Source organism: Stegodyphus dumicola, chromosome 10 (assembly GCF_044657685.1).
Source record: "Stegodyphus dumicola isolate Sdum_Otavi_A_Nest chromosome 10, ASM4465768v1".
Classification (NCBI taxonomy): Eukaryota; Metazoa; Arthropoda; class Arachnida; order Araneae; family Eresidae; genus Stegodyphus; species Stegodyphus dumicola.
Window position 1 is genome coordinate 89,790,894 of NC_140777.1, and position 11,935 is coordinate 89,802,828.

At 33.3% G+C, this 11,935-nt stretch overlaps 1 pseudogene across 1 annotated transcript in view; it reads left to right on the forward strand.

Moving 5' to 3' along the window:
* Positions 1-11,288: 11,288 nt before the first annotated feature.
* The window catches only part of LOC146995020 (cullin-5-like), a 430,616-nt pseudogene continuing 429,969 nt past the window's right edge, over positions 11,289-11,935 (forward strand). The window contains exon 1 of the transcript XR_015043473.1: positions 11,289-11,935. The product of XR_015043473.1 is annotated as a cullin-5-like (transcript).

Below are 11,935 nucleotides of genomic sequence, written 5' to 3' on the forward strand. Positions count from 1 at the left end.
CCATTAGATGATTAGAATGAGATTCAATACAAATAGATTTTGAGATGAACTTACAGCAATAATAAAGCTTTACATAACAATAACAGAGATTTAAATCTGCTTTTTTCGATAATTTTGTTATTATAATATAAAAATCAAAATCCGAGATACATTGGTTGCGTTTAATAATTAATTTTAACAAATATTACATTGGACTATCAGGCAAAGAAGGTATATCTTTAACGAGAATTTTTCTTTGTAAAATTGGCTTTTGTTTATGTTAGCCGAGAAAAAAATTCGTGACTTATACATGCAATCATCAAAAGAATTTTGAGAACAGTTTTAAATGTTCATGAAGAATTAATTATACGTCAATTTCTTTCCATAGGTAGAAATTTCGTCTAAAACTATCGTTATATCCAAAAGTTGAAGTCTATTTCATTTTCAACGAATATTCTATTTGCACATAATATATTTTCCAATTTATTTTAGAAAGAGTAATCTTTCACGTTTTCAAAAGAATAAGGAAATATTGGGTGTTGATACCATGTAGTAAATTTGTTTTTTATATTTCTTCCAGTAATGAAAACGATTACCCTGCAATATTTTCAAAGCAAAATTAAGAAAACCGTTTACGCCAAATTGTGCATAAAGTATCTTCTCGTGTATATTTTTATTTAAAGTGTGGAATTTTCTCTTTGAAAATATCAAAAATCATGAAGAGCAAAATTAATTCATGAGAAATAACTTTGAAATGCAATAATTCCATTGTAATATGACATAGTGGATAAAAGTGCAATACAGTTTATTTATTCACAAATAATCCCCCTCATATGCGTAATTTATGTACTGTCGATTGAGAAATATAGGTTAGTAAATTAAACCGGTTAATTCAATACTTTTCCTTTATCAATATTTTTACCTGCTCTTCAGTAAAGCGGTAAAGGTGGCTGAACACTTATAGCTCGCTTGGATTTGAATCCCGGATAAATAGTTGGAGTCATGGTTTTTGTGTAACGTAAATGCAAGCCAGCTTCTCTTAGAAAGTCCTCCGCGAAGACATAACTCCCTTTATACAGGTAATCGTTGGGTGCTTTGATGTAATTCAGTAAGCGAACAAATTAATCCAATCAATACCGAAGAAGGGGTTGATTACATGTGGAGTTTTCCACCAGGAATGTAAATGCGAGCAATTTTCTCTTAAAAAGGTTTACACGAAAGCATCCATTCCCTTAAGCAGATAGCGTTCGCGTGCTTTTCCGTAATCCAATCCTAATTTTCATACATTTAGTAGTAAGTTGACATACACCTTATTACAGACAAAATAACAACTTTTTTAAAATATTTTTTTATCAACTTGTCTGAATTCTCTCTATCTCTTGAAGAGTATAAGAATTTCAGCAAATAAAACTGGCCAAAATTTTATAACATTTAACTGATGTTTTGATTCAGTTTAGAAGTAACGTGAGCTTTACTGATATTTAAATATTTTTTGGCAGATCTCATCCTAAAAGAGGGTGTAAAGATAAATTGATTTTATTTAATTTACAATCAATGAAAATCATTGAAAGCAATCACTGAATGAATGAAAATCAGAAAAACTATTATGCATACAATTGTCTCTTATTTATCTCCTGATAAATCAGACAAAATTGCCTGCATAATAGAAGCACTTTGAAAGAGTTGACAGTTCTTAAGGGTTTTATGCACTCCACAAAACAATGTCAAAATAAAATCTTATTATTCATAAGTATGAAAAGGAAGTAAACGAGTAAACGATAAAAACGGTTTTACCTATTTTCTAGAAGGGCATTAAATCTAAAATATTAATCTATTCTTATTTGTTATGATTAAAGAACATTAAATATGGTAAGCTTAAAGAGCGTGCAAAATCGCTGACGTTTTAATCATAGCAAAAGTCAGTACTAAAAAAAATAGCATTAAAATTATGAGACAGATTGAGAAAGAGATGGCCTCTATTTAATTTTCAAGTATATTGGCGCGAGACGAAACCTGCGGTTTTTGCCAAAATGTAGCTAAACTGATAAGAAGAGGGAAATAATGCGTAGCCAGCGGCTACTCTGAGCAGCGACAATGGACCACCCAAAGATCTACAGATAGGCGATTCTCTAAAATGGGGAGGGCATGGATGGTACGACAGTTGTACCGATGCCGGCGTCTGAGAAAGTCATTCTCCTTGTACAACTGCTGTACCAGCCGGCTTCGAGAGGTTAATCGCATTTACGTTTACTCGGCTGGAGAACTCAGTAAAGGACTTCTTACCACAATGCCCACAGTTGGATAATCTTCGGTTTCTGGCAAGTACTATCTTAGCTATTAAAAGGCAGCAGACCAACAATAAAGTGCTATTCACATTCAATGTTCGCATGTTTAGCTATTGTCTATTTTGCCTTTCTGCTCACTTTTCGAATATTTGATTTTGAGTGAAACGATCGTTAAGATAGTAGGTGCTTTGAAATTTATAATCATTCATCCTTTGGTATTTAATTAGGAAAATTCTCATCGGAAGACTCAGTGTGAAAGTAATTCAGCGAACAGGGAAGTACTGCTATATGCGGTAGAATTACATTTGCATAAAGGTATAAAACCGGCCCTTTAAAAGAGCTTCAACGTTTTCATATGAACGTGTATTTCTGTTGAAATTCAACTAGTTGCATAAGCACAAATCTTCATAATTTATTTTGAGATGGTGGAAAAACAGTGCTGACGTGTTATCAAGCTAAAAAAAAAAAAAAAAAAAGGAGGACTGTGCTATATCTCCCGTTCTACTGGGCCGATTGACAAAACTCAAACTGCGTTTTTCATGTCTCGAAAGCGCGACTTAGGAATATATTAGATTTATACATAGCACTATTCTAACGTAGGAATCTAACATAGGCATGTGTTGAAATCTTACTCCAGCTTTGGATTAGCGTGAAACGTGATTGTTTACAAGCTCTTTTGCGATTTCTAAATTTCTTTTGACTTTTTTGAAGGTGTTTTTATTATAACATTGCAGTTTTTGTTTAGTATTTTTATCACCTGATAATTATGGAAAATTGTGAGGAAGATGTAAAAAATAAAAGATCTTATATTCATCGACCAAAGAAAAGAAAGTTCCAGGGAAATCAGCATAATGATACAATGAATAAGAAGTGTGGTGTCAGTTCTTCGTTTAAAAAATTAAATAGTGACACTGTTTTGCCACCAAGAGATAAAGATAACTTTAGAGCCTAATTTTAGTGGTTATAGACTATTTGATTTGGATATCCTATTTCAATGTATTGAAAATAATTTATGTTGTAAAATTTGTAATGTTCATTTAAGTGAACTATTTCATCATGGTTTAAGCTCAAAATTTGAGTTACTATGCTCAAAGTGTTCATGTAAAAGAACTTTCAGAAACTCTAATATGATGGGTGTCCGAAAAAATATATCAGAGCTAAACAGAAGATTTACGTATGCAATGCGAACTCTTGGTCAAGGGAAAGCTGCTATGCAGTAAATACCCCAGGAATTCATATCCGGAATGGGGTCCTTGAGTTTAGAAGTTGGAATTTTATTGATGGGAGAGTAAACAACCCGAAAGTTAAATTTCTGCAAAATATGTGCAACTTTATAGCTAATTGATGGAAAGAAGGGAATAACAACAGAATTTTTATAATCTCCTAAAATAAGAGTGTGGCTTTTAGTGTGTTGAGATGAGAATTTTTTAACTGCTTGATTAATAATGTTAGGTGAAAAGCCCCTGTCAATAGCTATTGCTTTTAAATAATTTAGTTCTTCATCAAGGGCTAGTTTGGAGGAGCAAACTTGAAGAGCACGGAAAACATAGGAATAAAATGAAGCTAACTTTTGTTTAGTCGGATGACATGATTTAAAGTGTGGTGGAAGGCAAACCGATGAAGGTTTACGGTAAACTGTAGTACTGAAGTTGGATGTGTTGCGTGTGACCAGAATGTCGAGAAACGGAAGAGAATTGCAAGTCTCAAGTTCAAAAGTGAACTGAATAGCAGGATCAATAGAATTCATTGTTGAAAGAACTCTATTTAAATCATCTTTATTACCTTCAAACAGGCTAAAAGTATCGTCTACGTAGCGGAACCATGCCGGGAAGTTTAAAGTTTCAAACAATTTTGATTCATAATAATGCATGTAGATATCAGCCAGGATGGGACTGAGGGGGCTTCCCATGGCTAATCCCTCAGTTTGCTTGTAATATTTATTTTGGAAAACAAAATGTGTTTGTTTCAAACAGAGTTGAGTGAGAGAAATTAGCTCATCAATTTCGATGCAAGAGAAATGAAATTCGCGAAGTCTGGTTTCTAGACATCTTAATGCACCCTCCACTGGGACATTGGTGAATAATGATTTTACATCAAAAGAAACCATGAGTAAATTACGAGGAGAAATGTTTTTAACCTTTTTTACAAACTCTATTGAATTTTTTATGGTGTAAATGTTATTGTCTAATAGAGTGGAAAATCTAGAAACTAAATATTTAGCTAATGGATACGAGGCAGTACCTAAATTTGATACAATAGGGCGGAAAGGAATACCACTTTTATGAATTTTGGGAAGAACATATAATCTGGCACAATTCGCAACAGATGGGATAAGCGAATGTTTTAAGTTGCTTGAAATGATTTGCGAAGATTTGATCGCAGTTTTTATTTTGGATAAGTCCGAAGGTGAAGGATCTTTAGGGATCGGATTAGCTTAATTTAGCTAAGCTTAATTTTGTTGAATATATGCTTTTTTTTTCTTTTCAATATTCTTTAACACGAAAAAATATTTCAGTCCCCTCAGTTTTGTGTTAAATGACTTTCACTGTATATCTCTTGCACATAAATCCCTTTCTTACATAAAATATAACTGTAAGTATAGAATAACTAAATAAATTGTAAAGGAAGTTTAATTAGCAACTATGAAATCTTAAAAAATGTACATAGTATGAAATTTATAATGGCAAACATTAAAAATAGATGAAAGTAAATAAAATTTAAATTATAGAATATACTTTATAAAATTAATAATAAGTGGTTAAAATATATTTTTTAATTACTTAAAACATAGAAGTTATTTGGCAGAGATTGTTGGATATGAAATTACTACTTCAAATTTTCAGATTACTATTGTTCATATTTAAAGTCTCAACTTGCAGTCTTAATCCACATAACAACCATTGTAAAAATCACCCGTTATCATATTCCAAAGATCAGCAGCATACATTTTTTTCAAAATCGTGCATAATATTAAATATTGGCTTTTGATAGTCAAGTTGATACAAATAAGATGAACTGTTTTTATGATTTTAGACTAAGTTTATTCTTACATTCACTTATTACAATATTTCATTTTTTATATGCTCGGCTATCCAAAATTTCAAGAGCTTTCCGGATATTTTTTTTGTCGAGTTTTTACTATACATACATTTCAGCATTTACATCGTCAAAATTACACAGACATATACTTGAAGTGAATTTACTTTTACAGCTAAACACAGGAACTGGAAAACAAAAAGTACTTATTCGGAGATTGTATTTCTTTTTCGTTCATGAAAATCAAAGTTCATTACACAAACATGCATTCACACTGCACAAGCATGTATGGAAATTCTTAATACATTTAGTAAATAAATCAGAAAATATTTTAATGTATAACAAATGAATAGTAAGTAACTAAGCTTTTAGTTAGTAGTTAGCTTTTAGAAGTAGTTAAGCTTTTATAAAACAGAGCATAATAACACAGTTACAAAGATATTTAATGTTATAAAGTTAGGTAATTTAGTAAATTTCAGTTGTTCATCAAAGCAATGAATTATGAAGTTCCTTGTGTATCTTTATAAATGAACTTTATTGCTGTTTTAAGCAACTTGAACAACTGTTCAAGTTATTTTAATAATTTTGAAATATATACACTAAAAGAAACAATAAAATGTATTAATCTATTTGTCAAACTTGATTTTGGCACGAAAGTCTGCAGAATGCTTCGTAGTTTTTAAGCACATAGAGGCACTGCAATTCTTATTCCTTGATCTGAAGTTTTCTGCAATTTTTTTTTTTATTTAAATTGCTGTATTGGCACACATATAATTTTTGTATAGTGGCTTCAGATGTGGATAAGTTTTTCAAACACTTTCGTTTATTTTACTGGCGTCGCTGAATTTTGCGATGAAATGCAGCACATTTATTGCCGATTGCATTTATCACCTTCCAGACTTTTCATACTGTTAATGTATACATCAGCAGTGAATTATTCTCCTCTTTCCTCAAATACACTACGGCGTTAAACAATAACCATTCACTAAAGATTTTGCGTAAATTTCCACTCATAATAATTTAAATTGCGAAAATCTCACAATTAGCACCTAAACACACTATTCAGGAGCACAATTCTTTCGAAAGCGCACCGTAGTAGTCAAAAGTGGGGTAGGCGTCTTGCCAAACTAGTCGATATTTCCGTGACGTCAAAAATTTGAAAAGTGGGGTAGGGTTTGGAAATACGCGTCTCCTTCCCTATGAGTATTAAGATATAGGTACTTTCGCCTCAGACGAAAGAAAAAAAAGTTCTGGGACTTGTATATATTATTTTCCATTTTTACTGTACGATACTGTGTCAAATCTACGATAATGTGTAAAAGATATGCCAAAATTATTAGTTGCTATTATAGCTTATCCAACGAAAACTTCATCTGTGGCCGATATATGGCGTTGTAGTGACCCAGTTATTGCATGAGAAATAATTATTTTTTATTTCATATATTTGTTCATGTGTTTAATTATTTTATAAAATTAACTTTAATATTTTGTTAATATTCATATTTATATTTAAATTTCTTTATGCTGAATGGCAACTAGTTCTAGTTCTGATTCATGATTGCTAGGTTTTGGTTTCAAAACGTTGCTCGTAGCGTCGCATTTCGATAGCTGGAAAATAAAATGCAATAACTTAGCTATTTGTTTATAATTCATGCTGTTACTAGTCATAAATTAATTTTAAACATTAGTAGCCAAGGCTACATCGTGGTGACCCTGATTAATTTTCGAAATGTCAACAAATGACTCTTCTGAAACTGCTATGAAAGATACGATACAGTCACCGGAGCTTCATAAGGTGAGTGTGAAAATACCTCCTTTTTGGATTGATAAACCGGAAATATGGTTTTTTCAAGTTGAAGCTCAGTTCAAACTTAGAAATATCGTTTCAGAAGAAACGAAATTTAATTATTTAGTTTCACAGCTTGAACCTAAGTTCGTCGAAAATATTTGGGACATTGTAACGAACGATAGTGCCACAAAATATTCGGATGCTAAAATTAGGTTATTACATTTATTCAAAGAAAGTGAAAATGTACGGATTAAACGTTTGATTACTGGTATCGAACTTGGAGACATGAAACCAAGCCAACGTTTGCAGAAGTTGAGATCAGTTGCTACTACAGATGTGTCTGAAAATCTAATCAAAACATTATGGCTGGAGAAGCTACCTGACTCCATAAAAATATATTATTAGTTAGTGATGAAGATGTAACCAAGTTAGCGTCTATGGCAGATAAAATTAGTGATATGAATCGGAAACCAGAAGTATTTAGTACTAATGCTCCTTCTGTTCCCGCAAATGATTTGTTGCAAAGAATTACCTTTCTTGAACAAAAAATTGATCAAGTAACCATTCGCTCAAGACGAAGGGACTCGGATTTACGTAATTCACGTTCACGATCTCGAAGCCAACCTCGTAAACGATATGACCCTACTGGCAAATTTTGTTTTTATCACTTTCGTTTTGGAGCAAAATTCATTCTAGAGAAATGCAAGCCTCCGTGTGCTTGGGTAAAAAACGATTTCAAAAACCAGGAAAACTCGAATCTGCAGTAGGTTCAGCGGCAAACGCTGCTGCAGAAAATATGAAGGATTGTCGCAAATTTCGTTTATTCGTTCGTGACCGAAGATCAAATTTGCACTTTCTTATTGATAGCGGAGCTGACGTAAGCATAATTCCTGCTACTTCACAGAATAAATGTAAAACTGAATATAAACTGTATGCAGCTAATGGCACAGATATTTCCACTTATGGCATAAAAACGCTAACTCTTGATTTGGGATTACGTCGTGATTTTCAGTTTCCATTCATAATTGCTGATGTCACAAAAGGTATTTTAGGAGCTGACTTTCTTCACAAATATAAATTGCTTGTCGATATAAATAAGAAAAAATTAATTGATGGCGTAACACAGCTTTGTGTCCAGTGTGATGTCGCTGCTATTTCCAGTGATTACTCAGTAACCACATTAAATAAATCCATAAAAATTTTCGATTTACTGTCGAAATATCCCAAAATTTCTAAACCTAACCTTTTTCCTACACAAATTAAACATGGTGTTACACATTTTATTTCGACTGTTGGTCAACCCGTTTATTCAAAGGCACGACAGCTCGATCCAAAACGCTTAGCTATAGCTAAAGAGGAATTTAAATTTATGCTTGACAATGGAATAATTCGTCCATCAAACTCCCAGTGGTCAAGCCCCTTGCACCTTGTTACGAAAAAGGATGGTTCATATCGTCCTTGCGGAGACTACCGACGATTGAATGCGCAGACGATACCTGATCGATACCCAATTCCTCGCATTGAAGATTTTCATCATATTTTAAGAGGTACAAATATTTTTTCTAAAATTGATTTATTCAAAGCTTATTTTCAAATTCCCATTGCAGAAGAAGACAAATGTAAAACGGCTATCATCACTCCTTTCGGTTTATACGAATTTAATGTAATGAGTTTCGGTTTAAAAAATGCTCCTGCAACGTTCCAAAGATTTATTCACGAAGTCTTTAGAGGATTAGAATTCGTTTTTCCCTATTTAGACGATATACTCATTGCATCCAGTACCCATGAAGAACACGAAAATCACCTTAAATTAGTTTTCGAAAGATTACATACATTTGGGTTAAGAATTAATGTTTCAAAATCTGTCTTTGCTGTTCCCCAAATCGAGTTTCTAGGCTACCTAATTACACCTAAGGGTTCCCGTCCTTTGCCAGAAAGAGTTCAAGCTATTACTAACTACAAACGACCAGAAACAATTCATGAACTTAGAACCTTTCTTGGAATACTTAACTTTTATCGTCGTTATATAAAGGATGCAGCGAAGAATCAAGCATTGTTACATGCGTATCTCAAGGGAGCTAAAAAGAGGGACAAACGTAAAATCGAATGGACTGAAGAAGCTGAAAAACAGTTTGAAACGTGCAAGAATGACCTGGTGAACACGGCACTGTTGTCTTTTCCCAATTCTGAATTACCTCTGGCGTTATTTACAGATGCTTCAGATACGGCGATTGGCTCAGTGTTGCAACAATATGAAAAAAAAATTAAGTGATACTCAGCAAAAATATAGCACCTATGATAGAGAACTATTAAGCATATATCTTTCAGTTAGACACTTTAAGCATTATCTAGAAGGAAGAGTATTTACAATTTATACAGATCACAAGCCCTTAATATTCGCCTTTCGTCAAAAACTTGACAAAGCAACACCTAGACATGCTCGCCAACTTCAATACATCTCCCAGGTTTCGACTGATATCAAATATTTAAAAGGTGAGAATAATATTGTGGCGGATACGTTATCTAGAGTTAATGAAATTTCATCGATAGATTATGATAAAATAGCTGATGAACAAACTCAAGATGAAGAACTGAAGAGTTTGCAAACCACTACTTCCTTGAATTTCAAGCAATGTTCTCTACCATCGGGGAAATATTTGTGGTGTGATACATCAACTAAACATGTTCGGCCGTATATTCCTCAGGCTTTCAGAAAACACGTCTTTCAAAGAATTCATGGTTTATCACATCCAGGAATAAAATCGACTATGAAATTAATGACATCAAAATTCATTTGGCCTAACATAAAAAAAGATGTACAGTTGTGGACAAGAACCTGCATTCATTGCCAAAAAGCTAAAATCAATCGGCACACCAAAACAAAATTAGGTGAGTTTGAAGTATCACCAGGAAGATTTTCTGTCATCCATATCGATCTCATAGGACCACTTCCACCATCTAAAGGGAATATTTATTGTCTTACTTGCATAGATAGATTTTCGAATTGGATGGAAGCAATTCCTTTAGAAAATATTTCTGCTGAGAACGTCGCAAGAACCTTTTATAGCAACTGGATTGCGCGTTTCGGAACGCCAAGTAAACTCATTAGTGATCGTGGATCCCAATTTAAAAGTGATACATTACGAGCTTTGTCCAAAATCTGTGGCATCAATTTACAACACACTACTGCCTACCACCCCTCGTGTAATGGCAATGTTGAGCGCCTTCATCGAACATTGAAAACAGCATTAAAAGCCCACAACAACATATCTTGGACGGACACGTTACCAACAGTACTTTTGGGTTTGTAAACTATTCAACAGCACTATTCAAGAAGATACCAATCATTCTATTGCGCAAGTAGTTTATGGCCAGAGTCTCAGACTTCCTGGCGAGTTTTTCAGCGAACCAAGTATCCAGACAGCATCGGAGACTTTTGCTAATAAACTCCAGAAACAGATGGAAGTTGTTGGACCGAGACTAATTCGTAAAAATTCATCTGAACCGATATTTGTCCATAAAGACTTAAAAACTTGTTCTCATGTGTTTCAGCGAATAGATCGGATAAAAAAAACCTTTGGAACCTCCTTATGAAGGACCATTTCCTGTTATTGATCGCAAGGACAAATATTTTACTATTAGCACAAAAGGAAAACATGTTAATGTATCCCTGGATCGCCTGAAACCAGCATATATTTTAGCTGAGGAAAATTCTCAGTTGATACAACCTGACTACAGTAATTTGCAGAGACCGGACTCAAATTCGGATGTGAATCAAAAACCTTCTCGCACAGGCAGAACTATACGTTTACCTGTTAGATTCAAGGACTGACTAAATTATTTTGATAGTGGTTAACACTGCAATACTAGTTACTACCTATTTCTCCATCTTCGTAACGTAACTTAGTTACTGGTGGGGGAGTAGTGTAGTGGCCCAGTTATTGCATGAGAAATAATTATTTTTTATTTCATATATTTGTTCATGTGTTTAATTATTTTATAAAATTAACTTTAATATTTTGTTAATATTCATATTTATATTTAAATTTCTTTATGCTGAATGGCAACTAGTTCTAGTTCTGATTCATGATTGCTAGGTTTTGGTTTCAAAACGTTGCTCGTAGCGTCGCATTTCGATAGCTGGAAAATAAAATGCAATAACTTAGCTATTTGTTTATAATTCATGCTGTTACTAGTCATAAATTAATTTTAAACATTAGTAGCCAAGGCTACAGCGTCACCCCTGATCAACTTCTTCGCAACTGAAGACTTTGCACTTTTATTACAAATGCATACGACTTTTCCAGTTTATGGAATTTAACGAACTTTTACAGGTCCTTAGGGGATTGATAAACATGTAGTGGTAAAGGCCCTCGGGTCGAACACTACTTAACGAATAATGATCTCTGATCTCCCCGTTGAATCACTATTATAAATGTTCGTTTTACTTTTCAAACTGTTGCCACCAAATGTTAGAGTCTTGCATTATATTTGAAGAAATTAAATAATGAAAAATTAGAGTAGCTCCTAAACACTATACCATCTGGGGGGCAAGATCTTTTTATTATAAATTAATTTTAATAGAAAAGTTATTTTAACATATGTGCGTTTAAGAAAAAAGAGCAGGGAAAATTTCCCAAAAACGCAAGCACGTGAATTTTGGCAGCATAGTTTTGTCGAAAATTGCGCGATTTGGCAACGTTGAAACGTAAAGCTGATTCGCTGGTTGTGTTTGCGCCAATGAACAAATGTGTTATTTACCGTGTGCTTTTCTTTTTAAAAGTTCCGAGACTTCAATGGATATTGATGCGGGTGATGAAGAAGAACGCTTCAAAAGGCTTGCTGT